The 25,290-nt window shown below is 46.8% G+C and overlaps 1 pseudogene; it reads right to left on the minus strand.

Moving 5' to 3' along the window:
* Positions 1-14,043: 14,043 nt before the first annotated feature.
* On the minus strand, positions 14,044-14,281 carry LOC139277733 (U2 spliceosomal RNA; annotated as a pseudogene).
* Between the last annotated feature and the right edge of the window lie 11,009 nt (positions 14,282-25,290).

The following is a 25,290-nucleotide window of genomic DNA, read 5'->3' on the forward strand; positions in this document are numbered from 1 at the left end:
CTCTCTGTCAGTGTCTCTCTCTCTCTCTGACAGTGTCGCTCTGTCTGTCAGTGTCTCTCTCTCTCTCTCTCTCTCTCTCTGACAGTGTCGCTCTGTCTGTCAGTGTCTCTCTCTCTCTCTCTCTCTCTCTCTCTGTCAGTGTCTCTCTCTGTCAGTGTCTCTCTCTCTCTGTCAGTGTCTCTCTCTCTCTGTCAGTGTCTCTCTCTCTCTCTCTCTCTCTGTCAGTGTCTCTCTCTCTCGCTCTCTGTCAGTGTCTCTCTCTCTCTCTCTCTCTGACAATGTCTCTCTCTCTGTCAGTGTCTCTCTCTCTGTCAGTGTTTCTCTGTGTTTCTGACAGCGAGGGGTGGGGGGGGAGGAGGGAGGGAGGGGGGAGAGGGGGAGATAGGAGGGGGAGAGAGGAGGGGGAGGCTGAACGGGCTCCGTCGACGAGTGGAAGCCAGGCCGCCGAAGACTTCGGGCGGGGCCCGCCCCCAGCAAGATGCCGGGCGGGCCTCGCCGACGACGTGGAGGGAGGGGGAGGGGGCTGGGGGGAGGAGGGGAATGGCTGAATGGGAGGGAGGGGGGGAGAACAGGAGCTGAACGGGAGGGAGGGAGGCAGGGACTGGGAGCTGAACGGGAGACCCGAGTCCGATCTTCGCCCGGGGAGTCCATTCGGCCAGGGCTCGGGGCGGCGTGCTTCGGGCCCCTCCCACGCAACCTCGGGGCGAGGAGCTACTGCACATGCGTGCACACTCTAGTGTGCATGTGCAGAGGTCCCGGCTCTGTTTTCAGTACAGGGACCTGGCTCTGCCCCCGACCCCGTGTGCTGTGCTACGCCAAGCACGAAGACGTCCTGAGGAGCTTAGACAATCACAAGGTAAGTTTTCGGACCCCTTTTTATTCCAGAAAATCTGCGCAGCTTATGGAGGTGCACCGTTCTTACAGAGGGCGGAAACTGGGGCCCAAGGTGACTGATGAGAATAATGCGGGACCTACAGTCTCTGTCACAGGTGGGGCACATTGTGGTTGAGGGGGCGGGTGGGTGGGGTGCTTGATTTGAAGTACACTCCTTTCGTTGTTTGTACTTGGCTTCCGCGTGCTCCCGGCGGAGAGACTCGGAAGTGTTCGGCGTCTTCTCAGATGCTCCTCATCCACTTTGAGCGGTCTTGTGCCAGGGATTCCCAAGAGTCGGTGGGGATGTTACATTTTTTCAAGGAGGCTTTGAGGGTGTCCTTGAAGCGTTTTCTCTGCCTTCCTCGGGCTTGACTGCCGTGATGTAGTTTGGAGTAGAGTGCTTGTTTTGGGAGCCTAGTATCAGGCATGCGGACAATGTGGCCCACCCATCGGAGCTGATCAAGCGTGGTCAATGCCTCGTGCTGGGAATGTTTGCCTGAGAGTGAATGCTGGCGTTAGTGCGCCTAACCTACCAATGAATTTGCAGGATTTTGCAGAGGCAGCGTTACTGGTACTTCTCCAATGCTTTGAGGTGCCTACTGTACATAGTCCATGTCTCTGAAGCATAAGTGTTAATGACTGCCAATCAACCTCTCTGGCCCAGGAACAGAACAACTTCAACTGTGGAACCTCATTCCTTCAGCTTGTGAATTTCTTCAGGACATTTAAAAAAAACCTTTATTTTTGATTTTTTTCATTTCCTTTGTATTTTTTGCTCTTATAATTCAATCATTCTTGCCCTCTCTTTACTTCTCTTTCAGTACCCAATATGACTCTAATTCACCCTCTCCTTCATCCTCTGTTTCTTTCTCAATCCTTCTGTATCATTGGTTAAAGAGATAGTCTGTTGGTTCTGTTGTTCACCAAGGTCCCAGATGCCCCATTGCCCATGTCGCCATTAGCTCTCACATCCAGCAAGTTATGGTGCAAAAATTCTTCAAGCTGAAGGATGCTGGAAAAAGTCTAACTCATGGCAAACACCACAAATTGTGCCGCGCCAGCAAGATTTGGCCTATTCGTTTTTTACGGTGTTGGTTGAGGGATAAATATTGGCCAGGACACCAGAGAGATCTCCCCTGCTCCTCTTCAAAATAGTGCTGTGGGCTTTTTTATGTCCACCTAAGAGGCAGACGGGGCTTCAGTTTAATGTCTCATCCGACAACACAGCACCTCCGACAGTGCAGCGCTCCCTCAGCTGGAATTTCAAGGACACCCTCAAAGCCTCCTTGATAAAATGCAACATCCCCACCGATACCTGGGAGTGGGACTTGAAACCATGACCTTCTGACTCCGAGGCAAGAATGCTACCCGTGAGCCGTAGGGTTTTTTCTTTTGGGGAGGGGGTGGACAGGTAGAGTAATAAACACTAAATCGACTTCTGCATGCACTTTTATTCATAATTAACTTGAAGCAATTGAAAACTCAATGACGTGCACTGCTGATCACTCCCTCTGTCATAGCCAAACCTGGTCGAAGTATCTTCCAAGTTTCTTTCACTCATAGGCGGTCCCTCGAAACGAGGATGACTTGCTTCCACGCCAAAAAAGGATGAGTTCACAGGTGTTTCTATGAAGGGCTTGAACTACATCCTCAAAGGTGGAACATGCCTGTGCGTGGATTTTTTTAACGTGGGGTGACCATTGCACACCAGCCACCACACAGGCTTGACAGAGCTAGGTCTTGGTCCAGTGGCAAGGATTACCCAAGATGACTGGAGTCCAGCTCTGCTGCATGGACCAAGTGCGCGCACATAATCGCAGTGTGGGCTAGCCCGTGCTGCCCCTGGGCCCCTGACCCTGAACTCTCGCCTCCCCTGGGCCCTGATCACATCCCTCTACAGTCTCTCGCCGATCCTTCGCCCCGACCTCGCCACACCTGCTGTATGTGCCCACGCTCCAATCAGCAACCTGGACCTTGATGACGTCACTCTTCACTGCCGTCGCCCTCCTGCACCCGCTCCCTGAAGTGGCCTGGAATCTATCTGGAATGTCGCTCCTTTTATGGCTCCGACCTGCTGCTGGTGTTCTCACGCAGGTCAGGGCCTCCACATATCCACAATCCACACGTTCTTTATCAAGGTAACAGTATCCCCTCCCCCAGGAAATCGAAAGTTGCAGCTAAAAGCTGCCATTCACGCTGATCAGCAACACATTACTCCCAGGTACTTACAGCTGCCAATTTAAGGCAAATCTTCAGTGTCACATTTCCAGTCACGGCTCATTTGCACACCAAAGGCACCTTGTGCCAAACATTTCACATCTTACAAACACATCACAACACAATGCAACTGCTCAAAAAGTGCTTATCTCCCTGGGAGGGCAGCAGCCAATAACACTGCACAATGAACCCATTTTTAGAGAATGCTTCTGTGTCTCATTTTGTAATTGATATTTTTTTGATCGATGAGTTCCACGATCCACCTTCTCACCGTGCGGGACAGTGTGCAGGCTAAAGTCTGTCATATGCTGGATAACGTAGTCAAGATTATTAATGCATAGGCTGGAGTATATTAGACACTGCTTATGGGAGTTTTATTTTACATCTAACCTGCATTGTACCTGACCTTGGAGTGCTTGACAGGGCAGCGTAGAGGGATTTGTACTCTGCATCTAATCCATACTTTACCTGACCTGAGAGTGCTAGATCGGGCAATATAGATAAAATATTACACCATATCTAACTTGTAATATCCTGACATGAGCACATCAAAAATTAAACATTAATTATTTAATGTTTCTTAAAATACACTGAAGCATTGCAATTTCATTTACTGTGCATTACTAAACTCTCAAAATAAAAGGATGTAGTGAGCATAATTAACTGACTTGGGGTTGGGGGGGTGGAGGGGTGGCAAGATACTGATATTTTTCAAACATAGGCTGACCTTGACGGAAGCTCACTTTGCTGGGTAAAGACATGTTTAGCGTGTATTTTAATAGCGTGTTTGGGCTAGCAGTGGCAGAACGGAGTAACGGGGGCTTGTAAAACGATTGAAATTTATGGTGTGCAAAGCTTGGAGCTTACAGCAGTGATGAGATGAATGTTGTGCAGCAGCCTCACAATCCCGGATGGTGGGGGAAACGCACCTGAATAACGGAGGAAGGTTGCTCTCCCTTTGTCAGACTCAACATTTTAGAACTGAACCGGCGCAGACACAGTGGGCCGAAATGGCCTCCTTCCGTGCTGTAGAAACATAGAAAATAGGTGCAGGAGTAGGCCATTCAACCCTTCAAGCCTGCACCACCATTCAATATGTTCATGGCTGACCGTGCAACTTTTGTAACCCATTCCTGCTTTCTCTCCATACCCCTTGATCCCTTTAGCCGTAAGGGCTACATCTAACTCCCTCATCATATCTCTCAGAAACACCTGAAAGTACTGCTCAAATAATTAATTGATTTAAAATGCAGATTCTGTTATGGTGGCAAATATGGTAGTCAGTTTATTCACAGCAAGATCCCACAGAGGTGACCAGTTAATCTGTTTTTCATGGCAAATGTTGAATAAGGACCATTAACAGGAAATCAGAACCATTGGTTATTAAGCAAAATTCCTCAATGAAGTTATTTTTATCCTCAACAAGTTTGCTTTTAGCAACATAACCAATCTGTAATAAGCAGATGACTTTGAAGTTTTGTCTAATTTACTATTGAGGATAATATATCAGGGTCTTGCAGGTTATACAGGACACACCACAATACTGTGCAGTATTACTGTGCAAATTTCTATGATTCTATGAACATAATTTTTTCCCCCCTTTCCTCTGACCCATGTAGGCTCTATTGTGTTCCTAACACAGATGAGGTTGCACACAGGGAGGTTAAAGTAACAGCGACCTCAGTCTTTAATAAGACACTCCAGAGTGAGGAACAGGCCTTATGTACAGTGCTCCCAAGGGATGCTGGGATCCCTTGGGACTTCAGAGGATGAGCTCCCTGGTGGCGGAACATGGGAGTGCATGCTTTACAGATACACAACAGGCTCCCTCATAGCTGTTTAATACACATGGGACAGGTGTGGTCCCTTCTCTCTCTCCTCTCCTCCCCTACCCTCCCCTCCCACTAAGCTTGGCAACTTTTGACAAATCCAAGACTATCAGCGGCAGGACAGGGCCCTGGAGATAGGGATGGGCCTAATCTACTTTTTATACGCAAGACCGTCGAATATTAATATGTAAGAATAAGGAAACTTCTAATTGACTGAGGTATTTGGACAAAGCCCTGTAACCAGTCTTAAATCAGCACAACATCCTGACAGGCGGGCATGGTGCATTAACTTGGCAAGGCTCGATTTCGGCCTGCCCAAAGTACATGGCATTAACCCCAGCGAATCTGCCGCTTTGTTGAAATATTTCCCTCTGGATTCCCAACCTCCGCCAGGGGAGATGGAGCGGAAGGGGAAATGGCCCCTGTCCTTCCTCCTACACCTGTAGCAGCAAAGTGGAACCTGAGGTCTAGGGACAGGAGAAGGCAGCCTCAGGTTCTGTGGGCAACGTTTAAAACGCTCCATGGGGGAAGGAGTGAACTAACTGATGTAAACTTTAGAGGACCTTCTGCTGTCCCTTAGCACTGGGTCTTCCTCTCTCCCTTCTCTCTGACTGTTGTTTCTCTTTCTGCCCTTGCTCTGTCTCTTCATAAATCATAAAAATTTACAGCACGGAAGGAGGCTATTCAGCCCATCGTGTCCATGGCAGCCGACAAACAGCTATCCAGCCTAAACCCACTTTGCAGTTCTAGCACCATAGCCATGTAGGTTACGGCACTTCAAGTGCATATTCAAGTAATTTTTAAATGCAATGAGGTTTCTGCCTCTAACACCCTTTCAGGCAGTGAGTTCCAGACCCTCACCAGCTTCTGGGTGAAAACATTTCTCCTCAAATCCCCTCTAAAGCTCCTACCACTTACTTTAAATCAGTGCCCCCTGGTTATTGACCCCTCTGCTAAGGGAAATAAGTCCTTCTGATCCATTCTATCTAGACCCCTCATAATTTTATACACCTCAATTAGGTCTCCCCTCAGCCTCCTCTGTTCCAAAGAAAATAACCCCAGCCTATCCAATCTTTCCTCATAGCTAAAGTTCTGCAGTCCAGGCAACATCCTTGTAAATCTCCTCTGTACCCTCTCTAGTGCGATCACATTTTTCCTGTAATGTGGTGACCAGAACAGCACGCAGTACTCTAGCAGTGGCCTAATTAGTGTTTTTTGCAGTTCAAGCATAACCTCCCTGCTCTTATATTCTATGCCTTGGCTAATAAAGGCAAGTAGTCCACATGCATTCTTAACCACCTTGTTCTCCCTTTCTCCTCGTTCCCTTTCACAGTTTCACGTGTTCTCTTTCCTTTTACGTTTCTCTCTCTCTCTCCTCCGCTAAATCAGAATGCCGACAGCTATACGATGGAAGGATACAAATCTTGTGCGGACTGCACTTAAGCAGGACTTCTCTGCGATCCATCCAAATAGATTACGATTCAGTTACTGGAAAGAGATTCTCAACAGGAGACATTAACACTCTTGGGCATATGAGCTGGACATCCGCTGCATGTCTTTAAGCACGGCTAATTACCTGTCTCCTTGATAGGTGTTTAACTGCTTTTCCCAGCTAGTGGACAGATGCAACAGAAAGAATTATTTCTTGCTTTGTGGTTGAAGAAGTTTCTCTCTCTGGGCTTCCTCCTTCAGGGAGGGCCTGTGGAAAACGGAAGCAACATTAAGTTCGGCAATCTGCTGTGAATCAAAAATCCCATTGCTGGGAGAAGGAATCATTCACGTTTTAATGTTCCTTCTTCACTTTCTCTTCCTGACCTTCCTGTTAGCTGACATGGCAAATGATTGCCTTCCCTCCAGCACTGACCCCCCCCACTCCATTTCAAAACCACTATTCTCATCCCCCTCCCCCAACGACCCCCCCCCCACCTTCAACCCCTCTGTTCTCGCTAACTCCTCCTCAACTCCCCTTTCCTCTCCAAGGTCCTTGAACATGTTGTTACCTCCCACATCAGTGCCCACCCCGCCCACAATTCCCTGCTGGGGTCTCTCCAAACAGGTCTCCTCCCCTTCCACAGCACGAAAACGGCCCTGAGCAAGATAAAGAAAGGCTTTCTCTGGGACTGTAATTACAGTGCATTGTTCCCCCTTAAGCTCTCTGCAGCCTTTGATGTGGTCGACTACATCAGTCGTTCTCAAACTGGGGTCCGCGGACCGCTGGGGGCTCTGTAGTGACTTTCCAGAGGGTCCGTGACCGGAGGCGGCCGGAAACAATTTCAAGCCTGCTCCTCTTTATAAAACCAACACTGATTCAATTCTCGCGAATTATTCTCCACGGCTGGGCCCGCCTCCTCACAGAGGCCCCCCGCTCTCGCTCACTTTGCGACGAGCGCTCCCTGCCGGTTGAGCCGATTCCTCTCCCTGGCACGGCGACCCTGCGCCATCCTCCCGACACGTGATCACAGCATCTGCGGGCCCTTCAAACACAGGCCTGAATGTGTTCACACAAACCCGTACGGTCCCACAGTGCAGCTGTGACAGAACATGTCCGTGGGACAATATGGGCCGCGCAGCGTAAAGGGAGCAGTGGCAGTGAGTCAGGATTCCGGCAACATCCCAGCATGTGTAAGGGCCGTGCTCTCGCTCACCGTGACCAGCCTGCTGACCGCTATAGAAATGATCTAGCACTAAGTGCCAAATAGTGGCCATCTTCAGCAGCTTAGTCGATGATCTTCTCTCCATCATAAGGTCAAAAATGGGGATATTCGCTGATGATTGCACAGTGTTCAGTTTCGTTTGCAACTTTTAAGATAATGGAGCATCTATGCCTGCAAGCAACAAGACCTGGATAACATTCAGCCTTGGGCTGATAAGTGGCAAGTAACACTCGTGCCACACAATTGCCAGTCAATGACCATCTCCAACAAGCAAGAGTCTAACCGCTGCCCCTTGACATTCAATGGCATTACCATCTCTGAATCCCCCACCACCAACATCCTGGGGGTCACCATTGACCAGAAACTTAACTGGACCAGCCACATAAATACTGTGGCAACAAGAGCAGGTCAGAGGCTGGGTATTCTGCGGCGAGTGTCTCATCTCCTTGCCGCCCAAAGCCTTTCCACCATCTACATGGCACAATTTCATAAATGTCGGTGACTCCGCGCGGACTAGGCGGTGAGTGCTTACCGACCCATGGCTCTTCAAGAAAGAGGTGGTTTCAGCCTCCACACAATTTGCTTTCCCACCCATCTTTGTTTCATCAGCAAACTTAGCTACATTATACTCGGTCCCTTCATCCAAGTCATTAATATAGATTATAAATAGTTGAGGTCCCAGCACCAATCCCTGCGGCACCCCACTAGTTACTGTTTGCCAACTGGAAAAAGACCCATTTATCCCGACTCTCTGTTTTCTGTTGGTTAGCCAATCCTCTATCCATGCTAATATATTACCCCCAACCCCGTGAGCTCTTATCATGTGCAGTAACCTTAAATGTGGCACCTTATCAAATGACTTCTGAAAATCCAAATACACTACATCCACTGATTTCCCCCTTATCCACCCTGCTCGTTACATCCTCAAAGAACTCCAGCAAATTTGTCAAACATGATTTCCCTTTAGAAAATTGTGATTTTCTAAATGTCCCGCTACTACTTCCCTATCAAGGGGTAAGTCTGCCAACAGTGGTTGCTATGCAAGCTGTTGTCCCCACCCTGCTTTACAGATTGGAGTCATGGATCATCTGCTACCATCACATTAAGTGACTTGACCATTTCCTCTTGCACTGTCTACGGCATATTATTGGCATCAAGTGGCAGGACAGAGGATCGAACACTGATGGCCTCGAACACTGAAATATAACTGGAATGGAAGCCACAAACACGAAGATCCAGGACCGTGAGGCTGGACATGCTGTTCGAATGCCTGACTATAGAATTCGCAAAGCCATCTTCTGTGGCCAGCTGCAGTCCAGATATCACAATAGAGGTGAGCAGATGAAACGCTACTGTTGTGTCCTTAAGCTCTATTACAAATCAACACGAGGCACATACTGGAGACAAGGTCACTCTGTGACCTGTACCTTTATTCACAGGACCAAGGAGTGCTGACATTGTGTGGGACCTCCCTTTACATACCTGGATGACCAGATGAGGAATGTCTCCCACAAGTTCACCCCCTGTGGTCAAGGTGTGCATTTCTTAGGTGTATACAGTGTACAGTGTTGTTACATGAAGGTTACAGTTACATGAAGGCTACAAACATGACATCACCTCCCCCCCAACATCTTTGGGTCAAAGATTGAGTCTTTCAGGCGGTTGACGCTCTCTCGTGGAACGCCGCAGTTGTGGCTCTGGTTGTTGAGCCTTGGCATGCGTCTTTGTCACCTGTGGTGATTCCGGCTCGTCCGGGTTGGCCGCAGGGACTGTGCATGCTGCTGACGGTTCTTGTTGCTCGTTCTCCGGCAGTGGTGTGGGCAACATCTCGTGATCTTCCTCAGATTCCTCAGTGTCCATGCTGAACCTTTTTTTGACTTGGTCCAGGTGCTTGCGGCATATCTGTCCATTGTTAAATCTGACCACTATGACCCTATTCCCCTCTTTACCACTTACAGTATCCTCAAGCCACTTGGGCCCCAAAGCGTGATTAAGAACAAATACAGGGTCATCGATTTCTATACATCTCCCCTTTGAGTTACAGTCATGGCACTCATTTTGGGACTGGCGCTTGCCCTCAACAATGTCTGACAGGACTGGATGAATGAGAGACAGCTGTGTTTGAAGTGTACGTTTCATGAGTAGTTCCGCTGGCGGGACTCCCGTGAGCGAATGCGGTCGGGACGTGTAGGCCAGCAGGAGGCGGCATTGAAGGAAGGGTCCTTGAATCCGGAGCATGCCTTGTTTTATGATTTGGACCGCACGTTCCGCCTGGCCATTGGAGGCCGGCTTGAACGGTGCTGTCCTGACATGTTTGATGCCATTACCCGACATGAACTCCCGGAATTCATAGCTAGTGAAACACGGGCCGTTGTCGCTAACCAGGATGTCTCGCAAGCTGTGGGTCACAAAGACCGCACGCAGACTCTCCACAGTGGTGGATGTCGTGCACGAATTAACTATGATGCACTCGATCCATTTCGAGTACGCATCTACCACAATGAGAAACATTTTCTCCATGAACGGGCCTGCATAGTCTACGTGAATACGTGACCATGGCTTGGTGGGCCAGGGCCACGGGCTGAGTGGGCCTCCCTGGGGGCATTGCCTAGCTGGGCACACGTTGTGCACCTGCGAACACAGTGCTCCAGGTCTGCATCAATTCCCGGCCACCATACATGTGACCGGGCAATGGCCTTCATTAGCACAATGCTCGCTGTGGTGTTCCCTGATGAATGCTTCCCTTCCCTTCTGGGGCATGACTATCCGGCTGCCCTATAGTAGGCTGTCGGCTTGGATGGAGAGTTCATCCATCCGTCTGTGAAATGGTCTGACCTCTTCAGGGCATGCTCCGTGTACGGGCGCCCAATCCCCAGTAAGGACACATTTCTTAATCAAGGATAGGAGGGGACCTCTGTTTGTCCAGGTTTTGATCTGGCGGGCTGTGATGGGGGTGCCTGTGATGTCGAAAGCATCGACAGCCATGACCATCTCAGCGCTTTGCTCCGCTGCCCCCTCAATGGTGGCTAGTGGAAGCCTGCTGAGTGCGTCAGCGCAATTTTCGGTGCCTGGCCGGTGCCGTAGTCATACGCAGCGAGCGTGAGAGCCCATTGCTGTATGCCTGTATGCGAGCTGACGCATTGGCATTGACCGCTTTGCTGTCGGACAACAGGGATGTTAACGGCTTGTGGTCCGTTTCTAATTTGAACCGTCTGCCAAAAAGGTACTGGTGCATCTTTTTCACCCCGTAGACACATGCGAGTGCTTCCTTTTCAACCATCCCATATCCCCGTTCAGCTTGGGAGAGCGACCTGGAAGCATAAGCCACAGGTTGGAGTTGGCCCTCATCATTACTCTGCTGCAACACGCACCCAACCCCATAGGATGATGCATCAAATGTCAAAACCAATTTCTTACAGGGGTTGTACAGGGTCAACAGCTTTTTCGAACAAAGCAGGTTCCGTGCCCGATTGAAAGCCCGTTCCTGACAGTCCCCCCAAAACCAATCGCAACCCTTACGCAAGAGCACGTGTAGCGGCTCCAACAATGTACTTAAGTTCGGCAGAAAGTTCCCGAAATAGTTCAATAATCCCAGAAATGAACGCAACTCCGATGTGTTGCCGGGCCTGGGCGCGCGACGGATCGCCTCCGTTTTGGATTCGATAGGCCAGATCCCACCTGCGGCAACCCTCCTGCCCAAAAACTCGACCTCTGAGGCCAGAAACACACACTTAGACTTCTTTAGTCGCAGGCCTACCCGGTCCAGTTGGCGTAGCACCTCCTCCAGGTTGTGGAGGTGTTTAAGGATATGGTCCTGAAATACGATTGTTCCAGTGATGGATTTGAGCAGGCTTTCCATGTTCCTTTGAAAGTTAGCGGCTGCTGAACGAATGCCAAATGGACACTTGTTGTAAACAAACAACCCCTTGTGCGTGGTGATGGTGGTCAGTAGCTTGGATTCTTCGGCCAGTTCCTGGGTCATGTAGGCTGAGTGAGGTCCAACTTGGTGAACAGCTTGCCGCCTGCCAGCGTGGCAAAAAGATCCTCCTCTCTCGGAAGCGGGTATTGGTCCTGAAGTGACACTCGGTTGATGGTGGCCTTGTAGTCGCCACAAATCCTGACCAAGCCATCCGTTTTTAGGACAGGGACGATGGGGCTTGCCCAGTCGCTGAATTCAATGGGCGAAATTATGCCCTCTCTTAGCAACCTGTGCAACTCACTCTCAATTTTCTCCCGCATCACATACGGCACAGCAATGGCTTTGTGGTGCACTGGCGTGGCGTCCGGGGTGATGCGTATCACTACTTTGGTACCTTTGAAAGTACCAGGTTGAAATAGTGACTCAAATTTTTGTCGGATCTGTGAGCATGAACTTCGCTCCACAGAAGAAATGGCGTGCACATTCCCCCCATTTCCAGTTCATCTCGGCTATCCAGCTCCTCCCCAAAAGTGCGGGACCATTTCCCGGGACAATCCAGAGTGGCAGCCGGTTCTCTGATCCATTATGTGTGACCACCAGCATTGCACTGCCTAGCACTGGGATGATCTCTTTGGTGTACGTCCGTAGTTGCGTGTCATTGCGTTCTAGTTTGGATCTGCTAGCTCTGAGTGGCCATAGTTTCTCGAATTGTTGGACACACATAAGTGACTGGCTGGCCCCTGTGTCCAGCTCCATGCGTACCGGGATGCCGTTTAACAGTACTTTCATCATCATAGGTGGCGTCTTTGTGTATGAGCTGTGGATGTTTGCCACCTGAACCCGCTGAACTTCAGCGTCCATTGCTGTGTCCCAAGCATAACCTGCCTTGCAGACCCCTCTTGTAGTTCATCCGCTTCGTAAACCAGCCACGCTGCGGGCTTCCTGCACATTCTGGCTAAATGTCCACTGAAGTTACAATTTCTGCAAATAAATTGTTGAAACCTGCAGGTTTTTGCAGCATGTCTACCCCCGCACCTCCAGCATGAGCTGAGATTGTTGTGAACAAAAGGCCTGTTACCAGGCATTCCTCTCTGATTGTCTCTTTGATTACTCTTGAGCACTCTGTTAGTGGGTGTCAATGGCCCCATCCCGGGATAGTGATAGTGTAATTGTCTGTTTGACCTGCCATTGTCTCTGTTGAGGACCCACTCTCGAGTCTGTTGCTGCATGGGTGGTGTCGAATTGCCCTTGCCTGCCTGCGGGGTTCTGAGTCGCGTTTACAATGTTAACTCCCTGCTCCATCGTCACGTTGGGAGCAGAATTGCGCGCGTATCTGATTTTGGTTTCCTCCTACCCCATCATGAAGGTTTGAGCCATCAACGCCGCTGCTTCCAAGGTCACGTCCTTGGTCTCAATTAGCTTCCTAAAAATCCCGGCATGACCAATGCCCTCAATAAAGAAATCCCGCAACATCTCCCCCTGCAGGCGTCTGTGAACTTACAGAGGCTGGCCAAACGCCGAAGGTCCGCAACAAAGTCCGGTATGCTCTGCCCTTCCCGACGTCTGTACGTATAGAAACGGTGTCGGGCCATGTGTATACTGCTCGCCGGTTTGAGGTGCTCACCAATCAGTTTGCTGAGCTCCTCAAAGGTCTTGTCTGCCAGCTTCTCGGGTGCGAGCAGGACTTTCATTAGCGCGTACGTCTTAGGTCTACAGCTGGTCAGTAGATGCGCCTTTCGCTTGTCAGCTGCTGCCGCTCCCAGCCAGTCCTTTGTGACAAAGCTCTGCTGGAGCCTCTCAACGAAATCGTCCCAGTCCTCACCAACACAGTACCGTTCCTCTGTGCTACCGGTGGCCAATCTTGTGAGTGGTTGATTCCCGTTTCTCGTCGCCAAATGTTGTGTCCTTACACTCTACTACAAATCAACACGAGGCACATACTGGAGACAAGGTCACTCTGTGACCTGTACCTTTATTCACAGGACCCTGCGTGGGACCTCCCTTTATATACCTGGATGACCAGGTGAGGAGTGTCTCCCACAAGTTCACTCCCTGTGGTCAAGGTGTGCATTTCTAAGGTGTATACAGTGTACAGTGTTGTTACATGAAGGTTACAGTTACTTGAAGGTTACATACATGACAGCTACTAAGATCATGAAGGTATTAATTTTTTTTTTTTAATTCATTGCCAATCTTTCCAATTCTTTGTCAAATCACAAACGCCAGAGGTCACCTTGCACACATCAAGGATCACTCTGCGCCAATGCTCTTAGCCAAAAGGCCTAGAGCCCAAGCACCGTTCCTGGAAGTACTGCAATACCAGGTTCGTGCCATGGAGGTGGATGGGTCAGCAACCCCACACACCTCCGTGGAGGTGGATGGGTCAATCCACCCCACCCACCTCCTATGAAGGTATTAATTTAAAAAAAAATTTTTTTTTTTTTTATTCGTAGCCAATCTTTCCAATTCTTTGTCAAATCACAAACGGCAGAGGTCACCTTGCACACATCAAGGATCACTCTGCGCCAATGCTCTTAGCCAAAAGGCCGAGAGCCACTGCACCATTCCTGGAAGTACTGCAATACCAGGTTCATGCCATGGAGGTGGATGGGTCAGGCCCCCCACACACCTCCGTGGAGGTGGATGGGTCAATCCACCCCACCCACCTCCTATTTCCAAAAAGCATAGGAGAACCACCTTCCTGATCCAGGGAGAACCACTTTGGGGTCATGGTTACTCCCCTGTCAGGTCAGTTACGCATGATCTTAGCCAAAAGGCCGAGAAGCGATATTAATTTTTTTTTTTTTCCGTTGCCAATCTTTCCAATTCTTTGTCAAATCACAAACGCCAGAGGTCACCTTGCACACATCAAGGATCACTCTGCGCCAATGCTCTTGGCCAAAAGGCCTAGAGCCACTGCACTGTTCCTGGAAGTACTGCAATACCAGGTTCGTGCCATGGAGGTGGATGGGTCAGGCCCCCCACACACCTCTGTGGAGGTGGATGGGTCAATCCACCCCACCCACCTCCTATTTTTTTTTTTTTTTTTAAATTCGTAGCCAATCGTTCCAATTCTTTGTCAAATCACAAACGCCAGAGGTCACCCTGCACATGCCAAGGATCACTCTGCGCCAATGCTCTTAGCCAAAAGGCCGAGAGCCACTGCACCGTTCCTGGAAGTACTGCAATACCAGGTTCGTGCCATGGAGGTGGATGGGTCAAGCCACCCCACACACCTCCGTGGAGGTGGATGGGTCAAGCTCACTCACCTATTATTAATACATATAAAGGCCACCTTGAAATCTTGCCCTCTTAACCCCAGCACCTGGGCAGGCACCGCCCCGGTACCCAGGAAGGCACAGCCACCAACAGGTCACGATGGCAGCGTGTTTGCCCAGTTGGTTTGAATGAATTTGAGACTGCCAAGTTCCTGTCCCACAAAGCAACTTCTCACCTGGCTTCCAGTGCGACATGTGCGTTCAGGACTTGGCTCTTCTCCCATCCAGGAATTTTAATATTGGAGTTCGGCAAGGCAAGAATGAACTTGCATTTATATGGCCCTTTATTGCATATCTCAAATGTTCCAAAGGGCTTTGCATATAATGAATTACTTTGTGAAGTGTAGCCACTGTTGTTATGTAGGCAAACATGGTGTCATATATAGCTCCATGTAGTGGCCTACTGCTCCACCTACTGGACAGTTTACTAATACGAATCAAAGGAGATCAAGCTAACATGTGACGCCTCTCCGTATTGAGTTGGGGCAGTGATCTCTCATATACTACATAGTGGGGAGGAGAGACCAATTGCTTTTGCTTCATGCACTCTCAGTGCCAGTGAGCGTAATTATGCACAAATCCAAAGTGAAGCTTTGGAATTCATTTTTGGGGTCAAAAAGTTACTTAAATACTTGTATGGTTGTAATTTTACCATCGTTATGGACCATAAGCCCCTGACAGCAATCCTCCATCCAAAGTTCCCAGTTCTAACCTTAGCTGCAGCCCGAATACAGAGATGGGCTTTAATTTTGTCAGAATATATGTATGACATTGAGTACAGACGATCAGCTGATTAAATGAATGCTGATGCTATGTCTAGAATCCCCATCACAAGTCACACCCAATAGGGAAGAAGTGTTCTATTTTTCATAAATTGATGAACTGCCAGCCACAGCTGAAGAGATTGATAGAGCAACCAAATGTGACCCAGTTATATCTAAGGTGTATGATTACATAGCAAATGGCTGGCCAAACCAGGTAACAAAGAAAGATTTTCATCCATACTTCGTTCGTAGGAATGAACTGTCCGTGAATAAAGATTGTATCATGTGGGGTGCAAGAGTGGTTATACCAAATAAATTCAGGTCCAAACTATTAGGAGATCTTCATGACCAGCATCTGGGAATGTGCTTGACCAAGCATTTTGCATGCAATTACTTATGGTGGCCAGGTCTAGATAAAGATATAGAGTACATCTTTAGTCAGTGTACAACATGTCAATTGGTAAGCAAGAAACCACCATCAGCCACGGAAATGGCTCCCCAGGGTGTGGCAAAGGTTACATATCGATTTTGCAGAGCTAGACAGACAGCAATTGTTCATTGTGATTGATAGCCATTCGAAGTAGGTGGAGGTGTTTCCAATGCGGAAAATAATAACAAGTACAACACTGGACAATTTGCGAAGTTTATTTTCTTCATATGGCCTCCCAGAAGAAATTGTGTCTGATCACGGGCCACAATTTTGTTCAGAAGAATTTGCACAGTTCACGGGCAGCAATGGTATGAAACATACTAAGGTTCCACCCCACCACCCTAGTGCAGCAGAGCGCACAGTATAAATTGTAAAATCTGCCCTCATCAAACAAATGTTGGATCCAAATCCAAAGAAACGGCAGTTGTCATTGGACCACAAATTGGCAAACTTTCTAATTACTTATCGTAATACTCCTCATACAGCTACTGGTAAAACACCAGCAGAGTTGTTTCTCAAATGACAGCCATGAACCAGGTTCACATTGTTAAAGCCAAACTGGGCACAGTCCATAGAAGAGAAACAATTAAGACAGAAAGAGAATCATGATAGAGGTAGAGTAAGAGAGAGAAGTATGAAATTGAATCAGAAGATGAAAGTGAAGAACCATTGCCATAAATGGTTAAAGTGGTTATCAGGAAGAGTAGTGGAGATATGTGGTTCTTGCACATATTTGGTCAAGATGTTTGTTCATGGACAGGTAGGTTTGTTCACATTGATCACATTTTACCTACAGATGTGGAAAGAGTTGAAAGTTGGAATGATTCGATTATTTCTGACTTATCAGGTAGTCTTGTTACAAGTAGAGTACCAGTCGCAAATCCTGTATCAGATGTACTGGAAACAAGTCCAAGAGAAAGTCTGACTTTAAGTCTGAGTCCGAGTCAGGCAGACAAACAGTCTGAAGTTGTAGAGAGTCCAAATGAAAATCAAGGGCATCCCTTGAAGGAAAACTCTCCTCAGGCTCAGCCAAGTGTGGGAAGTTCTGTTCGAGTGCGGAAGTATCCTCTTTGAAACACGAAACAGGTGGTTAAGTTTGATTTGTAAATATGGCAAAATAAGTCCATACCTTTTGATATGTATAACCATGCAAGTTATGTATGATGATTATTTTGTTATAATTACTTCTTCATTAAGGAGGGATGTAACGAATAGGGTGGATAAAGGTGAACCAGTGGATGTGATGTATTTGGACTTCCAGAAGGCATTTGACAAGGTGCCACATAAAAGGTTACTGCACAAGATAAAAGTTTACGGGGTTGGGGGTAATATATTAGCATGGATAGAGGATTGGCTAACTAACAGAAAACAGAGAGTCGGGATAAATGGTTCATTCTCTGGTTGGCAATCGGTAACTAGTGGGGTGCTGCAGGGATCAGTGCTGGTACCCCAACTATTTACAGTCTATATTAACGACTTGGAAGAAGAGACTGAGTGTAACGTAGCCAAGTTTGCTGACGATACAAAGATGGGAGGAAAAGCAATGTGTGAAGAGGAAACAAAAAATCTGCAAAAGGACATAGACAGGCTAAGTGAGTGGGCAAAAATCTGGCAGATGGTGTATAATGTTGGGAAGTGTGAGGTCATACACTTTGGCAGAAAAAAATCAAAGAGCAAGTTATTATTTAAATGGAGAAAGATTGCAAAGTGCCGCAGTACAGTGGGACCTGGGGGTACTTGTGTATGAAACACAAAAGGATAGTATGCAGGTACAGCAAATGATCAGAAAGGCCAATGGAATTTCAGCCTTTATTGCAAAGGGGATGGAGTATAAAAGCAGGGAAGTCTTGCTGCAGCTATATAGGGTATTGGTGAGGCCACACCTGGAATAATGTGTGCCGTTTTTGTTTCCATATTTATGGAAGGATATACTTACTTTAGAGGCAGTTCAGAGAAGGTTCACTAGGTTCACTGGGGATGAGGGGGTTGACTTATGAGAAAATGTTGATTAGATTGGGCCTCTACTCATTGGAATTCAGAAGAATGAGAGGTGATCTTATCGAAATATATAAGATTATGAGGGGGCTTGACAAGGTGAATGCAGAGAGGATGTTTCCACTGATGGGGGAGACTAGAACTAGAGGGCATAATCTTAGAATAAGGGGCCGCCCATTTAAAACAGAGATAAGGAGAAATTTCTTCTCTCAGAAGGTTGTAAATTTGTGGAATTCGCTGCCTCAGAAAGCCGTGGAAGCTGGGACATTGAATAAATTTAAGACTGAAATAGACAGTTTCTTAAATGATAAGGGGATAAGGGGTTATGGAGAACGGGCGGGGAAGTGGACCTGAGTCCATGATCAGATCAGCCATGATCTTATTGAATGGTGAAACAGGCTCGAGGGGCCGTATGGCCTACTCCTGTTCCTATTTCTTATGGTTCTTATGTTCTTAAGTGTAATATATAGCTCCATCTAGTGGACTGCTGCTCCACTTAGTGGACTACTATTGTAATGCAATTGCTCATGTATAATAATAATAAAAGGTCAGGTTACCTGACATGTTCCTGAGTTGAAGCCATCTTGTAAGTGTGTGTTTGTGATGTTGTAGAGAATATCACACATGGCGATGATTTTGCGCACACACAGTCCCACAAACCGCAATGAGATGAATGATCATTGATCGGTTTTGGCGGTTATGGTCAAAGGAGGAACGTTGGCCAGGGCACTGGGAGAACACTCAAAGATTGCTTTGGGATCTCTGTCGTCCACCAGGACAGGAAGATGAGGCCTCTATTTAACACTTCGTCAGAAGAACATGACTTCTGACCGTGCAGCACTCCCTCAGTACTGCACCCAAGTGTCAGTCTAGATGACGCTGTCAAGTTGTGGAATGGTGCTTGGACTCACGCCCTTCTGATTCGAGTACGATCAGCTGAGCCAAGCTGGTGAGAGAAAACACTCACTACTCCCAAAACCAGCAACGGATCTGAAGGGAGAAAAGGTGGGGAAAACAGAGAAGACTATAACCTGAGCCCTGCAGCCCATGTGACTGGTAAGGCTTGTTGCTTTTAGCCATGTTTTTAATAATGGTGTGAGGCAGCATCTGAGGCAGAAAGCTCACATCTAGGATTTGTCGAACGGTGACAGCCCTGATTACTATGCATAATTGCTATCCAAAATCAAATGGAAATTTTTGTTTTTCTACATTGACTGTCTGTTTTATAAATTGACGGCATAGGACAATGGCTTACAGCACATCAGCAATGCACTGACAGTGAAATGAAAACACAATCAGAAGATTTATTGAAAATGGCAGCTCACCAAAGCCTTGCTACAGCCTGTCGTACTGATAAATATCCTGCATTGCAAGGCAGCTCTTAATCTACTCCAGCAAAGGGAATGTCAGAATGCAGTTCCGGTGCTCAGTCATTGAATGTGACGTGGGTGACATGTTCTCTTATCTCTGAGAATGTAGTGTGGTTTGATGCTTCAAAGTACTTCATGTCCAGAGTCACAAGCCTCAACTTGGAGCTGAAACTCTGCTACTGGTATCATAAGTCACTGTCGTACATTGGCTCCTGGTCCAGAAACACCTCAAATTTAAAATTCTTACTCTTGTTTTCAAATCCCACCATGACCTCACCTCCTCCCTATCTCTGTAACCACCTCCAGATCCACAATCCTCCAAATTTGGCCTCTTATGCACCCCTAATTTGTTGCCTCGCCCCAGCTCCATGGCAACTGTTAGCCTGTCGAAGAAATCTCCCGCTGCAAAGAAGCCTAAGAGATGCAAAATGTTGAACAAAAGTCAACTTTGAGCAGTACAACTACAGTGAACACTACAGGCAGTTGTCCAAATATAGCTTTTATATAAGTAGAGATACAGATATACACATAGAAACATATATCATAGAATCACAGAATGGTTACAGCACAGAAGGAGGCCATTCAGTCCGTCGAGCCCGTGGTGGCTCTCTGCAAGAGCACTTCAGCTAGTCCCACTCCCCCACCCTTTCCCCGTAGCCTTGCAAATTGTTTTCCTACAGGTACTTATCCAACTCCCTTTTGAAAGCCACAATTGAGTCTGCCTCCATCAACGTTTCAGGCAGTGCATTCCAGATTCGAACCACTCGCTGCATAAAAATGATTTTCCTCACGTCACCTTTGGTTCTTCTGCCAATCACCTTAAATCTGGTTCTCGACCCTTCCACCAATGAGAACAGTTTCTCTCTAGATCTCTCATGATTTTGAACACCTCTATCAAATCTCCTCTCAACCATCTCTGCTTCTAAGAAGAACAACTCCAGCTTCTCCAGTCTATCCATGTAACTGAAGTCCTTCATCTTTAGAACCATTATTGTAAATCTTTTCTGCACCCTCTCTAAGGCCTTCACATCCTTCCTAAAGTGCGGTGCCCAGAATTGGACACAATACTCCAGTTGAGGCCAAACCAGTGTTTTATAAAGATTCATCATAACTTCCTTGCTTTTGTACTCTATGCCTCTATTTATGAAGCCCAGGATCCCGTATGTTTTTTTAACTGCTTTGTCAACCTGCCCTGCCACCTTCAACGATTTGTGAACATATACCCCCAGGTCTCTCTGTTCATGTACCCCCTTTAGTTTATATTGCTTCTCCTCGTTCTTCCTAACAAAATTTAACACTTCGCACTTTTCTGTGTTAAATTTCATCTGCCACATATCCACCCATTAATGAGATATTTCATAATTCTCAACAAAGATATATTCCATTGAGAAAAGAAAACTCTATGAGAAGGATGAACCACCTGTGGCGAACTAAGGAAGTTAAGGATGGTATCAAATTGAAAGAAAAGGCATACAATGCTGCGAAGATTAGTGGTAGGCCAGAAGATTGGGAACATTTTAGAAACCGGTAAAGAAAAATAATAGAGAGAGAAAATAGATTGAGAGTAAACTAGCAAGAAATATAAAACAGACAGTAAGAGCTTCTACAAGTATATAAGAGGAAGAGAGGAGCTAAAGTAAATGTTGTCCCTTAGAGGATGAGACTGAGGAATTAATAATGGGAAACAAGGAAATGGCAGAGACTTTGAACAATTATTTTGTATCGGTCTTCACGGTAGAAGACATTAAAAGCATCCCAATAATAGTAGAAAATCAGGGGGCAAAAGGGAGGGAGGAAATTAAAATAATCACTATCACTAGAAAAAAAGTACCAGGCAAACTAATGGGACTAAAGGCTGACATGTCCCCTGAATCTGATGGCCTGTATCCTCGGGTCTTAAAAGAAGTGGCTGCAGAGATAGTGGATGCATTAGTTGTAATCTTCCAAAATTCCCTAGATTCTGTAGAGGTCCCAGTGGATTGGAAATGTAACGGCTCTATTCAAGAAAGGAAGGAGACAGAAGCAGGAAACAATAGGCCAGTTAGCCTAACATCTGTCATTGGGAAATGCTGGAGTCCATTATTAAGGAAGCAATAGCAGGACATTTAGAAAATCATAACACAATCAAGCAGAGTCAGCATGGTTTATGAAAGGGAAATCATGTTTGACAAATTTATTAGAGTTCTCTGAGGCTGTAACGAGCAGGGTGGATAAAGGGGAACCAGTAGATGTAGTGTATTTGGATTTCCAAAAGGCATTCGATAAGGTGCCACATAAAAGGTTACTGCACAAGATAAGAGGGGGATACTATATTAGCATGGATGGAGGATTGACCATCTAACAGAAAACAGAGAGTCAGGATAAATGGGTCATTTTCAGGTTGTCAAACAGTAACTAGTGGGGTGCTGGGGCCGCAACTATTTACAATTTATATTAATGACTTGGATGAAGGGATCGAGTGTAATGTAGCCAAATTTTCTGATGATACAAAGATAGATGAGCAAGCAAGTTGTGACGAGGCCACAAAGAGTCTGCAAAGGGATATAGATAGGTTGAGTGATTGGGCAAAAATTTGGCAGATGGAGTATAATGTGGGAAAATGTGAGGTTATCCACTTTGGTAGGAAGAATAGTAAAGCAAAATATTATTTAAATGGAGAGAGACTACAGAATGCTGCGGTACTGAGGGATCTGGGTGTCCTCATACATGAAACATAAAAATTTAGCATGCAGTTAGAGCAAGTAATTAGGAAGGCAAATGGAATGTTCCCCTTTATTGCAAGGGGGATAGAGTATAAAAGTAGGAAAGTCCTGCTACAACTGTACATGGCATTGTTGAGGCCACACCTGGAGTACTGCGTACAGTTTTGTTCTCCTTATTTAAGGAGGGATATACTTGCATTGGAGGCAGTTCAGAGAAGGTTCACGAGGTTGACTCCTGGGATGAAGGAGTTGTCTTATGAAGAAAGGTTGAGCAGGTTGTGCCTATACTCATTGGAGTTTAGAAGAATGAGAGGTGATCTTATTCAAACATATAAGATTCTGAGGGGACTTGATGCTGAGAGGATGTTTCCCCTCGTGGGGGAATCTAGAACTAGGGGCATAGTTTAAGAATAAGGGGTTGCACATTTAAGGTGGAGATGAGGAGGAATTTCTTCTCTCAGAGGGTTGTGAATCTTTGGAATTGTCTACCTCAGAGAGTTGTGGAGGCTGGGTCATTGAATATATTCAAGGCTGAGATAGCCTTTCGAAGCCCATGTACACCACATCAACCCTCTCTGTTACCTCATCAAAAAACTCAATCAAGTTGGTTAAACACAATTTGCCTTTGACGAATCCGTGCTGGCTTTCCTTAATTAATCCACACTTGTCCAAGTGACTATTAATTTTGGCTCTGATTATCATTTCTAATGGCTTCCCCACTACTGAGGTTAAACTGACTGGCCTGTAGTTGCTGGGTTTATCCTTGCACCCTTTTTTGAACAAGGGTGTAACATTTGCAATTCTTCAGTCCTCTAACACCAGCCCCGTATCCAAGGAGAATTGGAAGATTATGGCCAGTACCTCCGCAATTTCCTCCTTAACTTCCCTCAGCACCCTAGGACGCATCCCATCCAATCCTGATGACTGCAGGTACAGATGTATCTACATTCATTTATCTATATATAATCTATGTATAAATAAAAAATCTGTCCTAATATCTCCTTATGTGGCTTCATGTCAAATTTTGTCTGATAACGCTGTTGTGTAAGTGCTTTGGGTTATTTTACTATGTTAAAGACGCTTTATAAATGTAAGTTGTTGTTGAAAAGGCTTCCTACTAGTGTACGCAGGATTGAGAGATTTCCCATGTAGCCCAAGCCTGCGGCCATCATAGTATTGCAGCTGTTGAGTCAGTTGAATGAACTAGTGTAGGGACATGTGGTTGGATACATGAGCTGTAACGAAAATCAACAGTCGAAAAGGGAGTGTGCCAGTGTGGTTTGGGTGTTGCAGGTTTTGTACCCATACTTAAATGGCACCTGATTTACCACCTTGACCACAATCCCTTAATTTGGTTAAACTTTGCATGCTGACTTAAATGATTGAGGTGTATCATTGGCCAGCCGTTCCATTAAGAGTAGAACATGGTCTTGGTTCTGGTGAGTGATGAGTTAGTGGCCCTCATAAGAAGCCTCTGCTAGGAGGGGTGGAGGGATGTGAATTTCTGTCTTTGATGCTTGTATAGATTTAAAATAGTTACCATCTAAAATGGAGGCTGCTCTTTGCTCGATGTAAAATGGAAGACGCAGACTCTTTGGGTAAAAGGATTGCCCTTGATGGCTCGGTCAACGCGTGTTCAGTGTTGACAAACGGCGATGAAATATCACTCGGGGTCCTATGTAAATGCCGTCTGGTTGAAAGGAGAGGAAATACAAATTATTTCCCCATTGTTTGCTAAAGACTGTCAACATTTTGTATGCTTGACTTCTTAACACAAATTGCTTTATATCAAAGCAGATCAGGAGCATACAAGAGTCCCAAGTCTAGCTGCAGGCGTTTTGCTGCTGAAGTTATTGCATGAATGTGGGCGATGTGCATGTTCTATGGAGAGACTAGAGAAGCCAGGATTGTTCTCCTTAAGAGCAGAGAAAGTTAAGGGGAGATTTAATAGAGGTGTTCGAAATTCTGAAAGATTTTGATAAAGTAGGTGGGGAGACATTGTTTCCACTGGCAGGAGGGTCAGAAACCGGAGGACACAGATTTAAGAGAATTGGAAAAAAGAACCAGGGGGGGAGATCCTTTGACACAACGAGTTGTGATGATCTGAAAGGACGGCGGAAGCAACTTCAATAGTAACTTTCAAAAGGGAATTAGATAAATACTTGAAAAAGAAAAATGAGCACGGTTATGGGGATTGAGCAGAGGAGTGGCACTAATTGGAAAGCTCTTTCAAAAGCCAGCATAGGCACGATGGGCGGAATGGCCACCTTCTGTACTGTATGATTCTACGCGGTTAAAGGCTGGAATTCCTGCCACAAAGTCCTGTTGAAGCAGAGTCTGCAAATTTTAAGAGGAAATTGGGTAGTTGCATGAAAAACTAGAATATTAAGGGGTTTGGGAGAGTGAACAGGAGAGGCAGATTAGAGTAGGTGGGTCCGAAATTCAGGGTCTCGGAGAGATCCGTTAATGCCCGTTTGCGGCGGCCATTCCTAAAAATCGAATGGCCGCTGCTTTGGGGGTCAACAGGCCGACCCAACCTAAATTCAGATCGGGGATTTTTCGGCCTGTACCCCATCAATGGGTATGTATTTTTATTGCTTTTTTGTTGCACCGCCAATGAAAACAATAAAAAAGCAATAAAAATACGTACCCATCGCTTTTCACCTGAATCCCTCGATTCCCCATTGCGCGGTGCCCTGCGAGGTTTTCCCGCCGGTGCACCATCTCGGCGCTGAGTGCGGCCTGTAAGCACGGCCTACTGCCGCGACCGCAATGGAAACATTTTTGCCGGCCGACTTGCCGATCAGCCAGCAAACCGTTCCCCCTCTTGAGTGCCAGGCCTCTGGCCGGGCCGAAACCCTCCCTGATGGCCCAGTGGCCAAAGTTTAAAAAAATGATTGAATCTCTCCCCTTTAACGGAGGGGAGAGAGCATGGTGAGCATGGAGAGCGCTGTGACGTCACCACGACTCCACCGCTGATTGACAGCGGTGGAGGCCCAGACCGACCACATTCAGCCAGTCAGCCTGGCTTTGAGTCTAAGGCCCGCCCCCATTATGATCCATTTCCTGTAGGAATTTGAAAAAATGTCAAAGTCCTGAAAATGGATCTGCTTACTGTACCAGGAGTTCCAGTGGTAAGTACCACCCTAAAACTCAGGGGTGCGCCAGCTTTCTGGTGCACCTGAATTTCGACCCCGATATCTCAATGTGAATTGTACTGTTTCACAACTTTGTGTGAGTCTTTCTGCTCCTATATTTT

Source organism: Pristiophorus japonicus, chromosome 12 (genome assembly GCF_044704955.1).
Source record: "Pristiophorus japonicus isolate sPriJap1 chromosome 12, sPriJap1.hap1, whole genome shotgun sequence".
NCBI lineage: Eukaryota > Metazoa > Chordata > Chondrichthyes > Pristiophoridae > Pristiophorus > Pristiophorus japonicus.